The sequence below is a fragment of the Neocloeon triangulifer genome, unplaced genomic scaffold, assembly GCF_031216515.1.
Source record: "Neocloeon triangulifer isolate White Clay Creek 2 clone unplaced genomic scaffold, ASM3121651v1 ptg000017l, whole genome shotgun sequence".
Lineage (NCBI taxonomy): Eukaryota > Metazoa > Arthropoda > Insecta > Ephemeroptera > Baetidae > Neocloeon > Neocloeon triangulifer.
Genome location: NW_026775559.1, coordinates 7,465,289 through 7,488,057, shown reverse-complemented (window position 1 = coordinate 7,488,057; position 22,769 = coordinate 7,465,289). Strand labels below are relative to the sequence as shown.

At 38.2% G+C, this 22,769-nt stretch overlaps 1 protein-coding gene and 1 long non-coding RNA gene across 9 annotated transcripts in view; one reads left to right on the top strand and one right to left on the bottom strand.

Moving 5' to 3' along the window:
- Positions 1 to 22,769, top strand: part of LOC132202951 (teneurin-a) — a 322,154-nt gene that overhangs the window by 9,324 nt on the left and 290,061 nt on the right. The window lies entirely within an intron of this gene.
- Positions 1 to 22,769, bottom strand: part of LOC132202965 (uncharacterized) — a 72,018-nt gene that overhangs the window by 34,596 nt on the left and 14,653 nt on the right. The window contains exon 5 of one of the 5 annotated variants that reach the window (XR_009442422.1): positions 713 to 775. The exons of 3 other annotated variants lie outside the window; for them this stretch is intronic. This is a non-coding gene — a long non-coding RNA (uncharacterized LOC132202965). Of the gene's footprint in view, positions 1 to 712; positions 776 to 17,858; positions 17,995 to 22,769 lie in introns of those variants that run through there. One more of the 5 variants, XR_009442425.1, reaches the window with a different exon arrangement.

Sequence of the window (22,769 nt, the reverse complement as noted above, 5' to 3'; positions counted from 1 at the left end):
ATATTATGAAGGCGCCCCAGGATTGCGGCAACAAATTCGGCGTCTCGTCGCAGGAAGTAATTACTTCACGTCATATTAGCATGGGGCTGACAAATCCAGTCGCACGAAAATCACGACCGCGGTGGCGTCTTCCCCGTTCACCCCGCCCGTCGGCGTGTTTTCCTTTCCTCGGCCGCTTGGGCGCGTAATGACGAGCGTCACGTGACTCAATTTGTCACCGAGGCTGCGAGATGACGGAGACGAAGCTGCCGTCAGCAAGGTTTGATTAGCTCTGTTGCGTGCGACTGGCAATGACGAATGTTTTGTCTCTTCGCGAGAGTCCGCACAGCAATAACACGTGCACGCCCCGAAAATAGGCCTCTTTTCTCGGCGCACAAGCTTAATCATCTTGAAAAGGAATTTTAAATGAATTTGTAAATTGTAAACTCAAAAAGAGGAGGATAAATCATTATTAATTTAACACATTATTAGTTCGTTGATGTTCTTGTTATTAACAAAAGAGTATAATGAAAGTTTTATTGAGACATTTAAAGTTCTGAAAAACGATTGCATTTTAGGATTTTTTTGTAATGTATTATTTCCTTCCTCATTCCTCATTTTAATTTTTTAACGTAAACACCAGCCTGCTTATCTTGGACCTCGGAGTTTCTTTTGAGAAAGATTTAGTGGCTTTCAGAAGAAGTATTCCCTGTGACGAGAGGCCTAATTTTCCCGCCGAACAACGCGACCGTAATTGCCCCCGGCCCTCCAAATTAGCCTCGCACGTAATGAATTGCTGCAAGAAAAAGGCGTCCTTAATGAGATAAATATGGCCCACGCGTGAGTTATTGCTGCGCTCGGGAAATTTATCGGTGCGACAGAGCATGTGTTTTAGGTAAAGAGTGCGCGACCAGTAAATAAATCGTGTGCGACTCGTGAGGAGCCAAGTTTTTTTTGCAAGGGTATGCTTTTCTAGGAAGAGACATTGGCGAAAATAAGGAGCGCTAATTTCTTACTAGGGGTAGAAGGCTAGACTAGAGCATTAAATCTTGACAAGCTGCCTTCAGCCAACAGCCACTGTATTTCACAATTTGCACTGCCAGCTCGTGTTGTGCGGCGACGCTGCTTTTTGCATTAGGAAAAATTGGCTCAACTCTTCCTCTGTTCGCCTCAACAGTCATCATTAATCTTGACTAAAAAAACTTTTACAAAGCACAAAGAAAAATAGCTTAAAATAAATGACACAAAATAATTGAGAGGTCAAACTTTGATAAGCATTAAATTTTAATTCAGAATTAAAAAAAATCTCAAAATATCAAAAAGCCAAATCATATTTTTTTTAAATACACATAAAAGTGTAGGGTTTTTTGAAAGAGAATCAAGATAATATGAACTATGCAAAAACTGAAAAAATAATTTGATTCTAACTTAATTGAATTCCAAATTCTTCTTTAGTGGAAGATTGTAGTAATCTATAGGAAAATCATCTTTTCATTTTTGTTTTTTAAATTTATTTATATATTTATTAAATAATTATGAAAAGGAGAAAGAAAACCTGATCAAAGAACACTTTTGTACTCTTTTTTTTAACTCCATTTAATTAAAAAAAAATAGGCGTTATGATTTTTTCACATGTTCGAAGGCTGCAGACCTTATCGGAGAACGTACACGCAATACTTCCGATGTTGGTGTTAGTTGAGAGATAAAAGTCTTTACTGTTATATATCGGCGGTCTTGCATGTTTGCACATTATTCGCAAGGAAGGACACGCCTGCTCGGATACACGTTGAAATGCACGGCGAGAGGTGAATAATTGAGAGCAGGCTGGCGCGGCCAGGGCGCAGGCACCACACGTTACACAACGCAATCAATATGCCGAAGTGATGCAGACGCCGCGCACGTTGATACACGTATCGATCGCGCGATTCACACTTTGATGAGAAATGCAAATTGGAACGCGACGACGTGACATACGGGACGAGCACGCTCGCGAATCTCGCTCCGACCGACCGAGGCACACTGCTCCGGGTCATCGGCGGTTTAATTGCCTCGTTATTACACATGCCATGTATACCAAGCAAGGTGGCAAACCAAGCTGAGTGAGCATGACCGTGCACATTCAATTTCAGCATCGTGGTCCCAGGAATTTGCCAATACTTGCCACCCTAGTTATGCACAGTGCTTTATTAATTGAAATTAAAAACAATCAATCAGTCTGATAGATACTTAAAAACTTTGGCGAGTAACAGATGAAAATACATCTCTAACATAAAATTATGTACATAAAGCTCAATAAAAAAATTCAAAAAAATATAGCAAATGATCAAAGCAAATTACGGTTTCACTGCCATTCCACTATTATTCATTTTAATTCTAAGATGATAATTTTAAATTAATTCACCCTGCATAAAATAACTGTTTTAAATTATTCGAATAAATTAATTGTATAGTAAAGATATAGATAGTTATAGTCACACTTTCATATGAATAAAAAAATGCAAATTTTATAATAAAATATAACGCACTTCGTAAATACTTAAACCAATAATATTTATAGAAATACCAATTCTATTTTTTTTTACATCAAAATAAATTATCGCATTATTAGTCTACAAACGTTTGAGAGATTTTGTACTGATTGATTAATATCCCACGTCAGGTCGAAAGGTTATGAGGTTACTCTGTGCACAAGTTTAAATTTTAAAACGAATTAGAGGCAGACATCACACAGCTGTCATTAGTCTGCATAAACATGAAACTAAACAAATTTAACTCGCGAGGCTGCTATTATTTGTTTTTGCCTAACGACGTGCAAGCGCAAATTCATTAAAATCTGCATGCACCATAAAAAATTCATCCAACGCTCTCTCCCGCCTCTTTTAATTAAAACTTGCGGAACGCGATTAAAATTAACGGGAAGCAATAAAGCCACGGAGAGGGCGGGCGAGCCAATTTCGCCGTGCAAATAGTTGTTATGATAATCAACATGCGCATCAATCAAAAAGTTTCCACCGAAACTCGTAAAACCCACTTTTCATATTTCGAATATTAATAAATAAAAATTGCAGAGTGATTTGTGATTTTGGCCCTAAAATTTATTGCAAATCGATGTGTATCAATTTCAGTGAAGCGTTGAGAGCGATCTCTGCCTTAAAACAGGGACCATTCCGGTCGGTGGCCATTCGTTTTGCTCGCCGGATTATAGTCCTTTCGCTCTAAGAACACCCCACATTCATATTCATTTGTTTGTTGGCGCGCAGGTCGCCACCTGCAGAAAAGGATAGGAAAGGGGCGGGGCGTAAGAAACAAATGAACCTTCGGTCGGGCTGTTCTAAGAGCGAAACGACTATAATGAAACTAATCTAGAAGGGCGGCAAAAGAACTGCCACACGCGCGCACCGGACGAGGGAGTAGAAAAAGCAGCGGCCTTCTCGTTACACCCCAAAGTTGTTTTATCGCAAAAAACAACTCGCATCCTTTGGAGCGGGCGCGTGGTATCGTTTTATCATTACTCGGCTAAAACACATTACCCGTCCCTTTGTGCCGGCGCACGAAAATGCAAAAAGCGTTTGTTGTGTACATCATTATTTCGAGCCTTTTTGTTTGCAGAATGACACACAGTAGTGGCACACAGCAGGATTAAACTCAAGGTATGAATATGAAAAAAGAAAGAAAGAGGTGCACAAAGACAGCGGAAATCACGCAAGCCCCATTTTCCTTTTATTTTCTTTCTTTCTCACGTGCCGCGTGCAAGTTTATATGTATTTCCGTCCTCTGGCTCTTTTCTTCTATTTTCGGACGGGAAATGAATCAATGCCCAATTTCCATACTCTAATCCATTACACGCCAAGTAAGGGAGATAATTTACGACCGCTTTTGTCCGGCGATAAAATAAATTTCATCCCCCAAACCGCACAAATATTAATTCTCTAGAGCGCTGTTCTTGCGCGCGGTTTCGCGCACATCCAGCTAGGAGGATAAACACCGATGATAATCGGTTTTTTAAAATATTCATGCGCGACCACGACCGTAATTTTGCTGATCAACACACGCGACCAGCGCTAGGTAATTAATTTTTCGTCTAATTGGTCGCCGCGTGCAACACTCGCTGTCGTGCCGACCGAATCAGAACAACCTGAAAACTAAATCTGATCTGCCTCAACACTGTTTATGGCGTCTGGTTCAAAAAATCGTTACTAGCCGGCTAATTGGAAGATGAATTGATCTAACTATAATAATTTCCATTTTATCCATAAATATTTTTGTCATGTTATAGAAGATGTGGAACTAAGTAACCGGAATTGGAATTAATATCAAACATAGAACTTTATTTTTTAAATAAAATTAATATTTATAATTTATAACAAAATTTATATACTGACTCTATTGTGTTAATAAGATAGAAAGATTCATTAATTTTTTGAAAAATCTATTGGCAGCCAAGATATAAAAAAAATTATTATGATATTTGAAAAAAAAAAAAATAAAATAGCAAAGCAGCAATCTCAACTTTTCCTGACAGCATTATGAGTATTACGAAAAGTGCCATTAGGTTCCTTTTGAATTTTTCTATATTTTGACAAAAAAAAAAAAAATTGGCAGATTACAATGAGCCCTTGCTTTTTGTTTTATTTGTCAACGCATCTCTTTGTCATAATGTTGAGCGTCGAAAGTGGTCTGTCGTTTTTTCTTTGCTTTTTTTTTGCGACGAGCCATCATCATAATTGCCTTTTGAACTCGGGTTGTTCCACTGTCGCTCTCGCTTTGCAACAGTTTTCCCAACGGCAGCTGCACCGAAAAGAATCACTTTGCAATATTAAAATGGATACACACAGAGAGAAGTCCTTTCATGCAAATGGAACCAGAGACGTTTTTGCAAGGTATGGAAACGCGCCAACGGTTTTATTTGATTAAGATGCTCATTTTTTCCCTCCTTATTTTATCCGAATTTGATGTTTCTATATTCCCATAAGCTTTGGCTTCTTTGCACGGCGGAGGAAGAAAAAAAGGAAGCGGCGGCCCTTTGATAAAATTGATTTTATTCCGCAGCCGCCACACATTCTGCACTGCTTGCTCACGACCTTCCCTCTGCTCTCGAGAGCCATAAATCGGATGAAAAAAAAATTATCGATTTGTTATGTAATTTGCCGGCTGGTGCGCGCTGTTGCCGTCAGACCCGCTTTTCATACTTCGACAGCCATTTTTCGCCAATACATCAGCAGATTTTATTATGCAAAATTCATACTAAACGTTTTTTGTGGGCATAAAGTGTTCAAATCTAAACATTGAGGGGGCTTAGATATATTTTTGTTGAGTTATATTTGTATTTAGAAAAAGTTGTTTATTTGATCAGAAATTTAATATCGTGAAGAATTTCAAAGTTTATTCCCGTACTTGAAATCAAAAAGATCTGCTGCCTTTTAAATTCAAGTTGATATCAAAATCTTGTAGGAAAAAAGTAAATTTAAACCTTTTTACACCTATTATTTGTATTACATCCAAAAAAGAAACCTCTTTAGCTCTTAACATAATTTAATAATAAGAAGAAGTGCACCTTTAAAACTACTAACTTAAAAAGCACCACTCTGGTGAAGAAATGCAGCAGAAATTTATGTATTCCACCGGTTGTAAATCACACGGTTGGAATATAAAAGGGGAAATTAGAAAAGGGGCATAGCGGTTGGGTTCATAATGTATTGTGAAATTGCACAATGCAATTTCGCAGGTCGCGGCCGCCGCGGCGAAAATGGAAAAAGTTTCGCTCCTTTGAGTTATGGAAGAAAGGGCGCGCGATTTTTTTTCACGTCGCCGGCTCGCGAGTAAGCGAGCGAGTGGAGTAAAAGCCAAACTGTGTTTCTGTCAATTAGAACTTTTGTGCGAGAGCAACAGAGGGTAAAGTAGGCAACGCAAACACAGCGGCAGCGCACAATCCACCCGTACATAAAATATCAGCAGTCGAAAATATTGGAAAAGTTTTTAAATTTGCTCACTCGGCGGTAAACAAAAGTCGGCGGGTTTGTTTGCTCCTCGCCGAAAAATTCATTCGCTCGCCTCCCAACTTGTTTTTGCGGCTCTAATTATCAAATAAAAAGGCGTCGAATCAACGATCCTTTGAAAAATTTGTTTTTTATTTTCATCCTTCATCAGCTTTTGATTCCAATTAATTATCGATCTGCTGCTTTTTCTCTACTTGCGATGTTCAAAAGAGGTTTTCTGCAGCAGCTGCAGCCTTTGCTTTTCTCATCCGGGCGTGTGTGTATTTTCTAACAAGATTGCGGACCTCTGCTGCTGCTATACTGCTTGGTGAAGTGAGTATTTTACAAAGTTGGAAAAAGAGAGGAAAGAAAACACATGTAGCTCGGAAGCAAGATTCTCACCCGGCGTCCACGTCTTGATTAGGGCTGTTCTGCTGCAGTTGGAGAAATTTCATTGGCAGAAAATTATTGCAGTAATTTTAAATTCCTATTCATGAAATCAAAGGAATTTGAAGTTAATACTTTACTCCATATTCAAGCAGCAAAAATCGCCAAGCATTAGCCCATATTATTTGGGTGACAAAAAAAAAGATGCACGGATCCTTTTTCACCTCAGACTAACATATTGACAGATTTGCTATGAGATTTCTCTCAAGAGGAAAAATTCGAATAATTATGTTTCGTTTTATTATTACAACAACAAAAATCTGTAATTAGGTTTGTAAAAACACTATCACTTTTACTCATTTTATTTGAGTAAACAATCATATTGAAATTCAACCTTTAAAAAAAAATATTTATACAACGTTGAAGTTTTAAAATGAAACCAGTGAAATTGCCCCGACCCCGGCGAAACAAATGTTGCACAAGAGACAACGGCGGCAATCAGACCTGGGTCCCATCCAGCGAGCCACTCGGTCAGCAAATAAATACGCTGGCCGGTGGCTGCTTGGCTGCAGTAAAAAGCGACACAAACGGATCTTGTTTAACGCCTGTGTGTGTCTCTTTCACATACACACATTGTTGGTGCTCGAGTGCATGACTGCGAGGGGTCTTTAACGCGCGCGGGGGCTGCATATCATCACATTTTAGGAGGACGCGCACACCCTGCTTGTCCTTTTGTTAAGCGAGCAAATTACGAGTGGAGAAAGTGAGAGGAAAAACTGAAGAGCGAGGGCTGTTGTTTTTTCTCCAACACGTGGCTCCGAAGATTTACGACCCGTTTCTTGGAAGCGTCTATACGAAAACACAATTCAATTATTTTTATTCCGAACACACCCAAGATAAATTCGGTTTTGCCCGTTCGAGAGCGCTGCGCTTTCTCGCTTCGGGTCCCGTAATCAAGTTACACGCCATCCGAGAACCGGCAGCATCGTGTCGTTCATTTTGCGTGTACCTCTTGCTGATTATGTTTTTGTTCTCATTTGTTTCTCTCCTCTAGCAAGAGCAAAAGCAAAGCGGATTCGGAAACGTCAAAAGGGAACACAGAGTTCAAATCCGACGAGAGACACGCACACAAAGGAATTCAATTTGGCAAAAGTCTTTCGTTTCAGAGCTAAATAGCAAAAACAGGTTGCCGTTGTGCAGAGCGAGCTTCTAACTAAATTTTCCAATGCGAATTATTGCTCGGCGTACGGCAGCAAATGCATTTACAAATGCACACAAATTGGATTTAAAAAGCCATTACGCTGCTCCGGCGCTAATAAATATTCCGAACGCAGCAGCGGATCTGCTCTTTCGACGCCGCATCAGATTAAACCGGCTCTTTTTTATCCGCTGTCGGGCCGCGCATGAATATGCATGGTACGTGTAGAGAGAGGGCAGCGAAATTGCGCGCCGGACAAATCATGCCCGGCCATAATGCACGGAGAGTGAGGACCGTGTGACACGACACTTGGCCGTAAAAAAGAGAGCCGCTGTCCTATTATAGGGGGTGCACGGGGGTGGACCATTAAAATTGCATTATCATCGCGCCGTATTATTGGTCTCTGCGACATAACGATGACCCGTGGGATGAGATTTTGCCCTAATGCATTGACATAATGTATTTGAGGCCAGACGCTCATGACTGACAGCTGGTGCTTCGGGTTGCAACATTTTTCGCCATTTTTTGCATGGCATATAAATTGATATGGATTTACGTAAAATTTTTATGACTTAACTAATAATTTCATATGTATCTTATTAAAGTACACTTAGAATTTAAAAATACTTGTTGTAAACTAAAAATAATTAATAATTCATTGGCTTTAATATTTTTTATATTTTAAAATTTTTAACCCTATTAATTTTTATGTTAAATATTATTACATTATAAAATAATAGTTTTCAATTTGTAAAAATTATGTTATTTATGAGTAAGTATGCAAATAAATATGATTTTTTTGTTCATTGGGTTCATTACAATAACAAATTTGAAATTTATGATTTTTTAATTTTATTTAATTATTCAACATCACAATTTAAAATTATTTAAAAAAGGCAAATATTCTAATCTATCATATGTATCGTTCATCGTTCAATAGCAATTTCAATAATATTCTTTTAAAAATTTTGATACATTTAATGCCTGTCAAATTCACTCATATAGATAACAAATAAGCACATAATTGTTCTAGGATGCAACATTGAAGTTAACAATTTAACTGTCTATATATGAGGTATAATTATATAAGCGGATCAATCCACTATAATTTGTAATCAATTTATGAAAATATTTGTGGAAACAAAGATAATTTATCACGAGCAATTATTACAAACGTTGGGAGCAGTCAAACGAATCTGAACAGGGTCGGAGCAAAATTTGCCGGAAGCCGCGTTCGCTGTGCCAGGAGCATCAATCATGGGCAAATTGCATTAACCACCGCAGCACCACGCACACATATTTTAAAATTTAATTTTTCATCCCCGCTCGTCCATCCGCCCGATTTCGACCATTCATTCCCGGCACTTTATTAAAACAAATTCGCGCTCGCAACGCAGCGCTGATTGATTGCGGTTCGCGGTGAAATCACAGAGATACATCGCTGCACAAAAGCCATAAAATTTAAATAAAAGGGCGCCGGAGAGTTATTTTGAGCGAACCTCACGCCCGGAAGGGAGAAAATCGGCGTCTTCCCTGTGAAAGAAAAAGCAGAAGGAGCGATTTAACAGTTAAAGAGGGCCGAGTAAAAAGAGAGGCGCTTTTTTGTGCGATAAGAAGAGGAACGACGAGACTGACTTTGACGTTAATGGGCTGGCGCGCGGGCCAATAATTATCGGGCGAAATCGTTGATGCTCCACATTACGGCGAAAGTGGTGAGGATCGATGACTCGGCGCGCTCCCGTGTGTCACCCCAATTTCTCAGCACGCTCTTCCGTAAATGCTCGCGTTTAAGCAGTTTTCGCTCTGAAGTGCCACCATTATGGTGTTAAGTTGGTGGCAGTGAAAATGAGGGAAGGTTGAATTGTTGTGTTAATTAGAGAGACCTATTATACAATTAGCATTTTAGCAATATAAGGTGATTCTGATATAAATTACGATAAATTGAATAAAATATTTTAACTTATTTGTGGGCTCAAAAAGTACTTTAAACCTGCAACATTATTTGTCAAAAGTTTGCTATCCCAGAAAAAAGTATTTAATTTAAAGTAAAGTTACCTGTCTGAATTTTCATATATTATGCACAAATTTTAGGCCATTCCGGGAAAGTCAAAGCACTACTCATAAAATTTCCAAGGGACCTGAAAATCCTCTTGCAAAAGTTGCATTTCCGTCAACCAAAATCAATTATTCATCGGCAACTTTTGCGCGTGCCGCTCCATCGCGGACCTGTTGGAAACAACAAATCGGCTTGAAATGGTCTTCTTTACTTTCATAAGTTGGGCCAATATCCGCTCGAGTGGCTCCGAAAAAGCTCTCAATCCGTCCTTTCTATATTTCCCCAAACGCCGCGACATAAATAAAACACATTCATTTGGTACATAGAGCGAGGCAGTGAGCGAGACGGCGCCTTATTTATTGCGCCAACTTTCAATGTTGCCAAGAAAGTTTAGTTGTCCTGTGTAGTGTGTGCCAAGTTGCTCGGAGCGCAAAGAGCGAGCAAGTCAGAGAGCATCAAGTTGACGCCGGCCATTGATTACCAATAGTTGCACTCCCCGTTTATTACTCGCTATAGTTCTCGGAGAGATTTCACGCGCTCAAGAAGAGGCAACAACGCCAGCGCCTGCTTCGCGACCGATTGAACTGATAGGGCACACTTTCAATGCACTTACTTATACTCATTGCCGCTGGAGCAGAGATAATAACGAGGCTTGCTTGCGTCACGACGCTCGTTATTATACGGAACAATCTCAGAAGCTACTTGCAAGTGCGTCTCTCGTTCCTAGGACAACGTGTTACTCTTGGCATCGGCGTCGCTTTTATTTCATTCTGAGACTTCGACGTGCCAGAGGGAGAAATCGAGCCAGCCACTGAGACTTGTTGACTTGAACAATAATTGTTATCGGCAAAGAATTGATTTTTTTTATCAACTCACCTTCTCAGAGATCGAATAGAAGGTATATCTGTGAAAGATATACCTAGCTTTCTAGCTGTGAATTAAAAAAATATTGTCTAAATAAATTTGTGAAAATAAACTTTCAGTGCAAATTGAGCAACTAAAATTCTAGAAGATTGATTTATTAATTTTGTATTTAAACTGTTAATTATTTGTTTATTTTCAGCATACAAATTATGCAAATTTAATTAATTTTGATTACAAAATAGCCCAGTTAAACCTGCAAATTAATAAATTTGATTCTTATTTTTAACAGATGCAAAATTCTGAATGTTGCTATAATTTTAATATATAAATCTTTTTTCCCAAACCTAAAATTGACTAAGTTTTAATTAAATTTTTGAATAATTACACAATTTTCTCAACTTTACAGCAGTAAAGCCAAGTAGGTCGTCACGCGTGATGGAATTACCAGTGTTGAAATTAGGCACGTGGCGGAAACAAGCAACAACAGCACGCCTTGCAAGGGCCACGTCACCCGTAATTAAGAGCATACCTTCGGAGGCAGCTCGCAATTTCGGGAGCGCCCCTTTTGAAATTGCCCGCTTGTTAGCAGGTGAAATAGAGCCGCGCAAGACAGCCGCATCCATTCCGTGCCTCTCCGCACCCTCACATGTGTAATTCTGCAGCTTGCTTTCCATAAAACATCAGCACACCGCCGGAATTAAGGTCCAAATTAGGAGCTGGCTGCGGTTTTTGATGGACTGCCTCATACGTTTTAATTGCAGGCACCAAATGATTCTCGGCCAAATTGAAAATTCAAACTCGTCACAGGCAGAACGAGAGATGGATCGCTTTCACTTTGCCTTGGAAATATTCAATTAAAATAGTAATTATGCACGGTGTTGCCTTTCCCTCGCCTCCATATTCATGAGCGGCTCGCCATTTCTTTTGGCGCACCATCAGCAGAAAAATTGTTGAAAATATTCCATGGAGCGCTCAATGCAAAAAACGAGGCCAACATGATGAGCTCATTGAAATGCTCGGTTTATACAACTGGGCAGTTTTTCTAGCCATGTCTAAAGAGTCGCTCGGATGTTTTTGACAGCTGTCTCGTGTTGGGATAATTTAATGAAATTCTGATTTCAGTGTAAATTTGCAGTTTTTAACTGAGCTTGGTTAATAAGGAATTTTAAAATTAATAATATAATAGTAACAAAAGCTTGGAGTTCAGTATAAAAATAATTACAAACAGAAAAAAAAATGATTGAAATTATAGATTCATTAGATTAAATCATGAAAATATGAACCCTAAAGTAAAGAATAAACAACCACACACAAAATCCTTGAAAATTTGTAATAATTAAATCGTAACTTCAAACCCTATACTTAACAAATATGTCGAAAATCTTAACATTAATTTAGGAATAATTCTTATAACCCAAAATAAAAAGCACTCTATAAATAAATTTTGAAAAATATAATTCTAACGTTTTATAAATAAATAAATTGGGCATTTTTTTCACATAATAGTGCCTCCCACCTTAAAATATTGACTGCAAGTTCAAATAAAAAGTGGGGCATTGAGCGGAAGACGCAAATTGCATTGTCACCGTAGGCCTTTCTCAAAGGTAGCAGCGATTTATGCAAGACGCCTGCTATCCTTTTTATTCCTCGTCGCGTCCCTTTTCATCGCAGTTTTTCTTTCTCACAGAGGCGAGATTGAAAGATGTTCTCCAAAAAATGGGCGTCGTATAAAGATGGGTGCATACCTGCCAGGCCATCTCTGGCTGCGGAGTGTTGCACAGAGCCGAGGCGACAGGGGATGTTGTAAAGGGAAGTGAACCAATACATATTGCCAAATTCAATCTATCCCTGCGTGCCACGCTCGCAAAAGGGGATCTATGCGGGCGTGCGAGAGGGCCAACTGCACTTCGATCGCAAATCTCTCTCGCTCCGCGGCGCTCTTTGGAAATCGGTCGAGCGAGCAGCTGATACATTTTGACACCTAGCAACACGAGAAATAAAAGCAGGCCGGCACGCCAACGATTTTTGCTGACCCGAGGAGAAGATTATTAGGGGGATTTTCTGGCGACTGATGGGAAAAGTTCCACCGTGTTTCCTACTTTCCTACCCCGCCTTCTTGTTTACCTTCGAGCTTCAAAATGGAAATGTCCTCGAGAATGTGTTATAAAAACATTTCTAAATTCAATAAATTCAGCAGTGAATAATACAAAAATCAATTGTTCATATACATGTAATTTGGAAAGTTAGAAAATTAGTGGAGCCAATTTTTACTGTATTTTTTTTCTAACTCGGAAGTTTAGAAACAACTTCCAACTCATTGCAGTGACACTCTGAATTATTTGTCACTGCAACAAAATTTCCTCGCAATCGAAACGGCAACTTGTTTTCCACTTTGCGACTCGCATTAACCCACTTTCGACTCGTTAATGTTTTTCCTATTACGGACGCGTGTACATTCAAACTGCCGTCTGCTTTTTGCGCCCTGAAACTTTTTTATTAACGCCGCTGGTAGATGCAGAGTAATAATGACTGCGACGAATGCTTTTTTCCATTCACCCGTTAACGTTATAACGTGTTAAAGAATTAAAAGGAGAGGTGCTGTGAAATTTACGACACGGAGCGAGCAAATATGCGCGCGGCCGCCATTATTTCCAGCGCTGAATTAATCACCCGTGGCGTGGTAATTAAGAATATTAACTCTGGCGGCGCGAGATGATAATAAAAATATATCGGTGACACTTTTATAATCCCGCGCGCAATGAAACTTGCTGGCCGTCGTATTATTTTCTATTACGTCGCAGCACAGCGGAGCTAAATTTAACTCCCGGGGTTATTATTATTTGAGGAAACAAATCACCCGGGAGCGTTCGTTTTCCACGACAGACACACACACAGAGATAATCAAATGCCGCCGCGGACTCTGAGAAATGGACGAGCAGAACAACAAAATAAAGTGAAACGTCACATGAAAAAACGTTTATCTTGCTGTGAAGAATGGAAGCGGTAAAAGCTCAGAGTTGGTTTTCTTTATACGTCCGAATGGCTTTGACATGCTTGGATGTGAAATTCATTAAATTTGAATGAGTCAGAGGCAGGAAAGTAATCTTTTTATCTAAAAAAGCAGCGTTTCATATTGAGTTTAAACCTTTTGTGCACAAAAATGTAAATTTGAACATCTGAAATGTAGGAATATTTATTTGTAAGTAATCAATTTATCTTTTTAAAAAAAATAATCAAATTAATAAAATTAGTATTTTCACAAACGAAAAATTTATTAACGTGGGATAGTCTGAGTTTAAAAATCTTATATTTTTTTAATTAATTAAAAACAAAATAGCAATCAATCCTAAAAGAAATTTATTAAATATACCTCAACGTTATTTGGGGCCTAAATAATGTCATATTTAAAAATATTTTATACAGTTCAATTATTAAATTTTGTACAGTGGAAAATATGAACAAAAAATTTATTGCGTGCATTTATTTTTTCATTTTTTTTTCGACTATACCATTTAAATTTATTAAAAATTACATTTCCAGGCGAAATATTTTTTTGACACATAATTTTAAATTATGCTGATGTTAAATATCCAGACATACCATTTTCAGGAATAACGAAGGACTTCTTGAGACAAACGGATGTTGATTCAAGGGGGAGCACATTAAAAATTTATTAAAATAATGCAATCTCCTTAAAAAAAGGCGCTTGCTCTCAGGAGGGCTGATTGTCGCATCGTAAGAAAACATTTTTTAGTATAAGGGGAGCACAGCAATTTTTCATTTTTTTTTTCACCAACGACGCGTTTCCGAGTCATCCCTCAAATTACAAAGTGCGCGAATCCGCGCGCAACACAATTTTTGTGTCTGCCTTTTTCCCTTCGTATACATTTATTCATACCTCGTCTTTTCATTTATCACCCGGGGAGTTCCTTATTAGAGAGAAAGACGAGGGTACACGAGAACAAAATGAGAATGAAAATTGCGTGTGTGCGCTTTTGCAACTCTGAAGCCCCCTTGCAGACGCGCTGTGCTCGACGTGACACTGTGCTGGCAGACGGCGAAAGTCGAATTTTAATTTGGCGAAATTTTTATACGAGACGCTCTCGGCATGCAAAACACGTTGTCTGTGTCGTCGTGTACCTTTTCCGTGCCTGTCCGCCGCCTCAGACGACGAAACACGTTTATTCGCGGGGCGAAAAACTCGAGGGGGATGGATTTATGATTATATTCATGGCGTTTTTCACGCAATGCTGCGCCTACGAAGATGTCAAGCAATAACAGGTTTATAATGGAAGGCGCAGGAAATGCGAGGCGGAAGCGCGTGGGGCCGCGAGTTTTATCAGCTTTTTGCCGCCGCCGCCGAAAATAATCAGAGAGGGTGAACTGAAGGAGGTGTTTTATTGCCCTCGCGATTGCACCATTCCCGTACATGAGAGTTTTGATACCAGGTAGAGACTTCCCAACGCAAACTTTGATTAGCATCGCCTTTTTGCTCGTTTATATGGTGCTGAACTAATTGGTCTCGCAAACAAACCTGCTGGGTGCAAATTTGCTTCTTGCGAATGTAACTTTTGCTTGAGGTGTAATTCTCACTTCACAGTCAGAGTGCTGATTTTTTTTATAAATTCAGGTTTAATTGGGTGAAGTTGCCACTTCTAGGAACAGGAACTTTGTAATGTAGGAACTTAATTTCAAACTGTGGAGATTAAAAGTTTGAAACAAGCAAAGAAAAAATTAAGAGATTTTTTTGCATCTGATTTTCCAAACACAAAAAAAAATGAAGCAAAATCTTTAGCATAAACACATTGCACGAATGACCATTAAAAATTACTTTTATATTTTTAATAAGTTAAATCATTTAAAACCATATAACACCATATTAAAAAAATTATATTTATTATTATTTTATAACGGCATAAATATTGTTTATAATTTTAAAAATCTATATTTATTGCAGTTTAATTAATTTATTCTTTATTTAATTTTATTACTCAACTACCATACTCAGTCTTTGTGAGCATTGTCTAACGAATTGCATAGCCACTGGCCATGCATCACAATGTGAGGGTTGATGACGTGATCGCCACGGGAATGAGGTGCAGTGAGAAAGAACCGCAAAGACCGAGCATCTAATCCAGAGGCAGGAGAAAGGCTTGGCCGCAAATAACCCCTGGCCTCTATTTTTAAGTGCATGTACATTACATACTCCAGCAGTACACGAATAGTATAGGTCGAGAGGAGCGTAAACAACATGCGCGCGCGAGTGAGCAAGCGGGCCGGAAAGAAGGAGAGTTAATTCCGAGTCAGGCCAACTTTTTGCCGCTCGACATCAAAGGGGAAAAAAATCGCGGCGTATTACACCGTGTGTGCACCTCTGGATGCAATGGCCTCTGGCTGCGTTCATTTTTTACACGCCGTAATTGTGTTCTTTGAACTCGGTCTTGCGAAAGTAATTCTTGCCCGCTACTCTTTTCCGATAGAAAAAAAGAAGTGAAGCCCTTTGCGGCGCGTTCGTGTGTGCTGCGATACGTGCAGATGAGTGCGTTACATTGTGAAATTTCAACTCTTTTATTTTTTCATCAACGATTATTAAGTAAGAGAAAGAAATGGAGTCAAGAAGTACATTCTGAACGACCCTCTTTTCTTCCTTTGAATTTGGGTTAGGCAGGCCTGGAGCGTTTTTGGCGCAGAGAATATTTTATTGTTCTCAATATTGACGTTTTCCGCGCCCCTGGAGAGCACAATAACCATACACGGCTGTTAAATGTAGGGCCATTATCTCTCGCACTCTCTGCCGCTCTCGCAACCAAAAGGAACTCAACTCCACTCTCCGTCTCGACATCATCATCTCGGTGCGAGTGTGGAAATATGAGGGTCGTCACGCTCCGTTCCTCTTCATCTGCCATTTGCCCCCAGCCCACTTCTATTTTCGACTGGCTAATTTTTTTCCCGCAATTTATGCATTCGCCGAAAAGAGCCAGCTGCTCGCTTCGTGGAACGAGGCCAAAAATCAAATATTTATTTCGCACCAATTTGTACGCTTAGATGAAAATTCAGTTTTTTGCACACGCCCAAATCAAAGAAAAGAGTGCTTTGGGTTTTGGCTCTATCTCTCTTTTTCGCCCCTGCTCGAGGGGTGAAAACCAAATTAACACCTCTTGCACACCCTCACATCCCTCCATGTGTGGAAGGAACCCTTGACAACTGGAGACTATATACCTGCAGCAGCAAAATGAACCGGCAAAACACGACCGGTCCTTCTATCTATCTCTGCCAAAATTAACAAAAAAGAACAAACGCCTGGAGGAACTCCATCTTGGGATAAAAAGCAAACAAGAGAGACAGTGAGAGCTGAAATTCAATTTGTTGCCGAATCAGGCCGTAAAATTAATTCTCCCAACTTTGGCAAAGCGATTACAGATGACAACAGCTCGCTGCTAATTTATTTGCAGGCCGAGAGCTGCACTTCCCGCTCGCAGACTTCTCCGAGGGCAATTTGTAACTCGAGTTTAAGCAAACTTGGACGAATCATAATCCTCGTCCTCGCTCCCTTCCAAATTGAATAACTCAACAAACAGCCCAACAAGTCGGCCGCCCCCGAGGAGTTCGTGTTCCTCAGTTTAGACTTACTTAATTATTGTTTTGTTTCTCGGCCTGTCAAAATAGGCGAGCTGTAGTTTGAACCAAGTCTGTTTCATCTCTGCATCACAAAACAAAGCCGCTGCAGTGTATCTCCCTTTCGCTTCCTGGTTTACAAAAGGCGCCTTTTCCCTCTGCTCGTTTTGTTTTGATTATTTTACTCCATTTCCTCTCCTTTCTTTCGTTTTCGGACTAAAGCTAAACTTTTTACCGGCACGCATCTTGTAGAGTTTGCTATGCAACAGGCGCGTCACCTTTGCCAAGAGGGTTGCCTACACACTTTTTGTAAGGCTCAAAGACACAAAAACATACTTTTCTCACAAACATATCTATCTATTCTTGAAAAACTTATTATAAAAGAAGAAGCATCAAGTTATCTAATTTGCAATTTGAATCAGATTTTCATAAAATGGCGTGAATTGTAGCGAATTAAAATTTACCTACAAATTTAAATGTTTAATTGAGAAAAAAAACTTTTTTCATCCACTGTTTGCTGCGAGATAAAAATATATTTCATTATTATTAATCGCAAACAAATCCTCTCTTAGAAATAAACCAACATAATAAATCTGTTTGGTGACGCTGGTCCCAATAAGAGCAAAAGCTGCCGTCAGTTTTGAATTCCTGATCTTCCCCTTTGAACTGCAGCATATTTTATTTTATTTGATCGCCGTCCCTTTTTTGTTTGCCGAGCAGAAAAGGTCGCCGCGTCCAGTTGGCTTTAATGAAGCAATTGTTTGGGCGACGCATTCCGGCTGGTTGAGCTTCGGTCACACCAGCGGCAGCCGATAGCGTCGATACGTCCAAGTGCACCAAATCCTGCATTTGGCCTCGCCCGCCGTAATGGTCCGACCTTTCCGCCGACTGATCCCCGAGCAACGGCCACACTCGTACGGCTGCACACAAGAGAGAGAGAGAAAAGAAACTTTGCTCCTCTTTATCCGAGACGCATCAATCCCTTTGTGCGACACTACAAAGTGTTTTCGCCAAAACCTTTTAGATTTATTACGTTTTCGTAAATACAAGATTTACTCCTTATTCCCGGGCAGAAAAGCGGAAAACCCGAAAACGTCGTGGCAGTTAATTAAAATGGCAGAGAATTATTATTACCAGCGAGGTCTTGACTTTCAAGAGAAGTGTAATTAATACCCGTCCCGCATCAATAAGGGGCGGAACTTTGATATATTTTTGCCTTTGTTAAAAGTACTTTGAGAGTCGGAGAGAGAGAGAGTGACAACGGACGGAAAGTTTGTCCAACTTTCCGAATTAATTTATTCTATATTTCAGAGGCACTTTGCTTGATTAGAAATTTATGCCGGAGCGTAACTTTTGCCGAAATACTTACGTTAGTGCTAATTAAAAAAGAGGCCACGCGAATTCCTGAGCAAATTGTGAGAGATAACGGCTCTTTTGTGTCCGCTTTGATACTTACTTTCCTCTCTTCTGCCGCACCAGAGAGAGTCATTGTCTCTTTGTCGACGCGCTCTTTTATCTACTTGCAAATTCGCGACGGAGCCCAATCTCGGAAAGAACACAAAGGCTGGAAATAATTTGGCCGAGAACGCAATCATCCCTGAAAGCTGCCGATAAGACGACGGGCGAACGGGTGCGGCTGATAGCTAATAAATTCTTTACATTCCGAATCAGCTGCAAGAAAAAAGGGATTAGGCAGAGCGAGCGAGAGACGCGTAGCAATAATAATAACACGGCTCTTAAGGCGGATGAATGGGCGACGCAAGCCCACGCGCGATCCCTTGTCTAATTGAATATGAGCTGCCAGCTTTCCACACCGCCTCTGGGCCTGAATTTCAATATTGCGCGTGAGAGGGGACGTTTTTCACTCGGAAAATTGCATATTTCGGCAAGAGACTATTTCATATAAACGCTTTCAAAGTATTTCCTACTGAAACTTTCAACATAGCTGAAAAGTACTTTAGAAAAGGAAGTTTAACGTGCAAGATTTAATGCGAAGGTTAAATTGATATTGTGCGCAGTTTTGGCAACGTGCTCAACAAACACACGGAATTTGTGAATTGAATACGAGTCCTTAATCTAAAATTCGAATTTTATTAAGGCACTGCAAATTTTATCAAATAAGTGCAAGGTCTTATCCAATTTGCATTAGAAGGGGAGAGATTTTTTATATTGCTCATGCATTAAATTAATGTATTATTAATGATATAGAAGTAACTAGAGGAAGTAACCATGCCTTTGCATGGCCGAATAATTTTTTCAACTTAGATATCACTTGTTAGAAAGGATGGTAAGGCTTCCGTTATATAAAAAATTTTGAAATGGGTAATCAATTAAACAAAACAATATTATAGTTCTATCAGTTTTACATTGACATTATTAAATTAAAATGTATGAATATTTTTTAAATATTTAAAAATAAATTTAAAAGTAATATTGGCTTTATTCCTAGAAAAATATTAACAAAATATTTCAAAACATTATAATTGTAACAAACTGTATGTAGAAAGTAGCTGTAAAACTTAAATTAAAGAAAAAAACTTTTGGGTATTTGCAGAGTATAATATTTTGCACTGTATTCATTGTTCGTTGTTAACAATTGAATTTGATAATATATTTGGAAAATTTTATAATGGAAGTTTAATTAATCAAATTTTCGATTCGTCCGGTTTTCAATACTACTCCCAGAAAAAGATTTGCACCACGTTTGCACCAGGTTTCCACCACAAATTTAACATTGCTGCTTATGGGAGATCTTTCTTCCTTCTCCTCTTCCCTCTCTCTTCCCACCCTGACGGAGCTGTCGGAGGCCGCACCTCCGGCTCGACCACTTTAGGAGGCTCAAAAAGTTTACCCTATAGCAAACAGGGGGTGCTGATGCTGATAATGTGCTTTAGATGCAAGCACACAGTGAAAAATAATACATCTTGTCTTATCATTTTTATGCGTAAATAAATTAAATTACATAGTTATTTAACTTTTCTTTCTTTAATTTACGCTCAATAAGAATTTCAAACATCTAAGGAAGAGTTCTTAATTTAGGACATTTAGTCGTCAAATTATTATTTATCATAAAATTCTTCGAAAAGTTACGAAATGTTAATTTCTTACAGGCACTTTTTTCACAAAAGAAGACAAAAGATATTAAAATAAGAACCTTTTCCATTATCCCAATTTCCTTTGCTTTCTAATGCTAAATAATTAAAGATTAAAAAAAAAATTAATTTCACATCAAAATATGGCATATATTATAAAATTTGCTAATTCGCGAGATGTGTTCATATAAATTTTAAACTATATTCTATGTTTACTTGCAATCAAATGATGAAATCATGACTTTTTTGCTCAATGATTAACTTCTAAGACAAAAGACAAATTTCTAATTGTAAGCAGAAAAGCGTACATCGCGGTGAGACGAAAGAGGCGCCAAAGGTATTATTTGTTGTGAGCGTGCATGCCTCTCTTTCCACATGCCTGCAGTGAGTGACACTTTTATGTGTTCGCGTACCTGGTGAAAATTCAGAGCATTGGGGAAGACAGGGCTGCGCGAAAGGGGATTATAAAACGAACAAGAAAAAAGATGGAAAGGTTCTTTGTTGGAGATAAATTTCTTAGAAAATATTTGAGAGGTCCAGTGAGAATATAGTTTTGAGGCCGTTGTTGTCTTGCTTCTTGCTTTTTTTTTACATGATATCCATATTCCATTTTAACAAGAGGGAGAAAACCAGAGAAAACATTGCCCCTTGCAGTTATAAAGAAATTTTCACCTCACTAAGCATCTATTGGAAAACTTGTTTTCAGGATTTGAGTAATACCAAAGCTCTTGCGCGCCTCAGGCATGTGAAATTTCTATAAAAATCTGAATGTTTGTAACAACCCTCATTAATAAATAATACTTTTTTTTAGAATTATTAACGCTCAAGGGTTAATCCATGGTACTAGAAAAGAAAAAGAAAATTGCTGGAAAATTGTCTTTTAATCGATTTAATTGAGTCTTAATTGTTTTGTAGAAATTAAAAAAAAATTATACAAATTTCAAATTGAACTCAATATTTATGATAATTAATTAGCTTGCGGTCCATCTAAGCATGAATCTCCTTTTAGGCCCCGTGTTCGCCAGAGGTGCTGCCGTTTCTTTATTTTTTTCTCCATTCTTACTTGATTTGCATCAAAGGATAACCATAACAATGATAATTTTCAAATGTGAAAAAAATGTAAAAGAACGTATTCTTATTGAACTATGATTTTTCATTTAAACAATTTTAACCACGACTTTTTTACAATTTTATTTTTAAATTAAAAATAATTTTGGTTACATCAGAACCAAGAAAAAGTGTTTTCCTGAGCAGTGGTCTACAGAAGACGAATTATTATTATTATTATGTTTTAATGATATTTGTGGAAAATGCATTATTGAATGTTGTTATTTGTCACCACTTCTGTCTCTTTGATTTTTTTTAATTTTTATTACATATACCTGCTGTGGACACTAAGTTAGGGGATGGAGTTTTATTTGCTCTTTGTTCACTTGCAGTGAAGCTGCGGTTGCTCTTTTTCCTTTCGCCTACGTACAGCAAGCGTGAGACTGTTTCTCTATTGATTTTTCCCTCCTTCAAAAAAGATTTGTTAGAATTTATTTGATTAAACTTGCTCTAGTGAAAAATGACTTGAAAAGATAAAAATTTGGGTAATATGTTTAAAAAAATCTAGCAATTAATTGATGTAATAGCACATTTTTTCAAAATAAAATTCACAGTTCCTGAATTAATGGAAAGCATATGCAGCCCACGGTCAAAACATGTAAACCAGAATATGTATATATTTTTTTCTCTACAAAACATACAACACAACTCAATTAACCCCATCGACAAAAGCCGAGAATATTTAATTCAAGCACCGCATATTTTTTAGTTTTCTGTATAGATATTAATTATAATAGATTCCAGTATAATAGATTGCAGTTCACACGGCTTCAGCCGGCAGCTGAAATAGCGTATATCAAATTCTCAATATTAAATATCAGTGGACAATTCGTCGTTCTCATTTGATGGATCGAATAAATGAGCAAATTAAATATTAAATATTATGCATCGTGCTACCGTTTGCATAAAAAATAACCTCTAATCCACACAGAAGGCATCAATATAAAACAATATTAATAAACATTTAATTTTTTTCCTCTGGGGTAATTTAATTTTATAAATTATTTAACTGCTGAAGTCCAACTAATTATTTTTTTAATATGTCTATTCAGTTTTTGATTCATCTGTATAATTTTCAAAATTTTCCCACCTCCGAAAGCAAAGTTATGATTTTTTTAAATTTAGAAGATATTTAAAAAAAATGGAAATTTGCCGATAACTTTTTTGCTATTCGTTTTATTTAAATCAGTGTTATTACAACATTGTTTCATAATTTGAAAATAGTCATGATTTTTCAAAAATCAAATTAATCGGACCAATAGGACCGAAGTTACGATTTGTGAGTTTTCATTTATACAGAAACTTAAAAAGCGGCAGTGCTCTCTGTGCGAGACGACCGCGGCTTTTTGGTTCAAAAATTTTGGAGTGGGCCGCGAAGTTTTTAATGCTTATCTCGCTTGCTAATTAAGCACAAATTACAAAATTTTACGGGAAAGTCCGCGAATGTATTGAGTTTTTTATATTAAAAAATGGACTATGAAACTTTCATCAAAAAT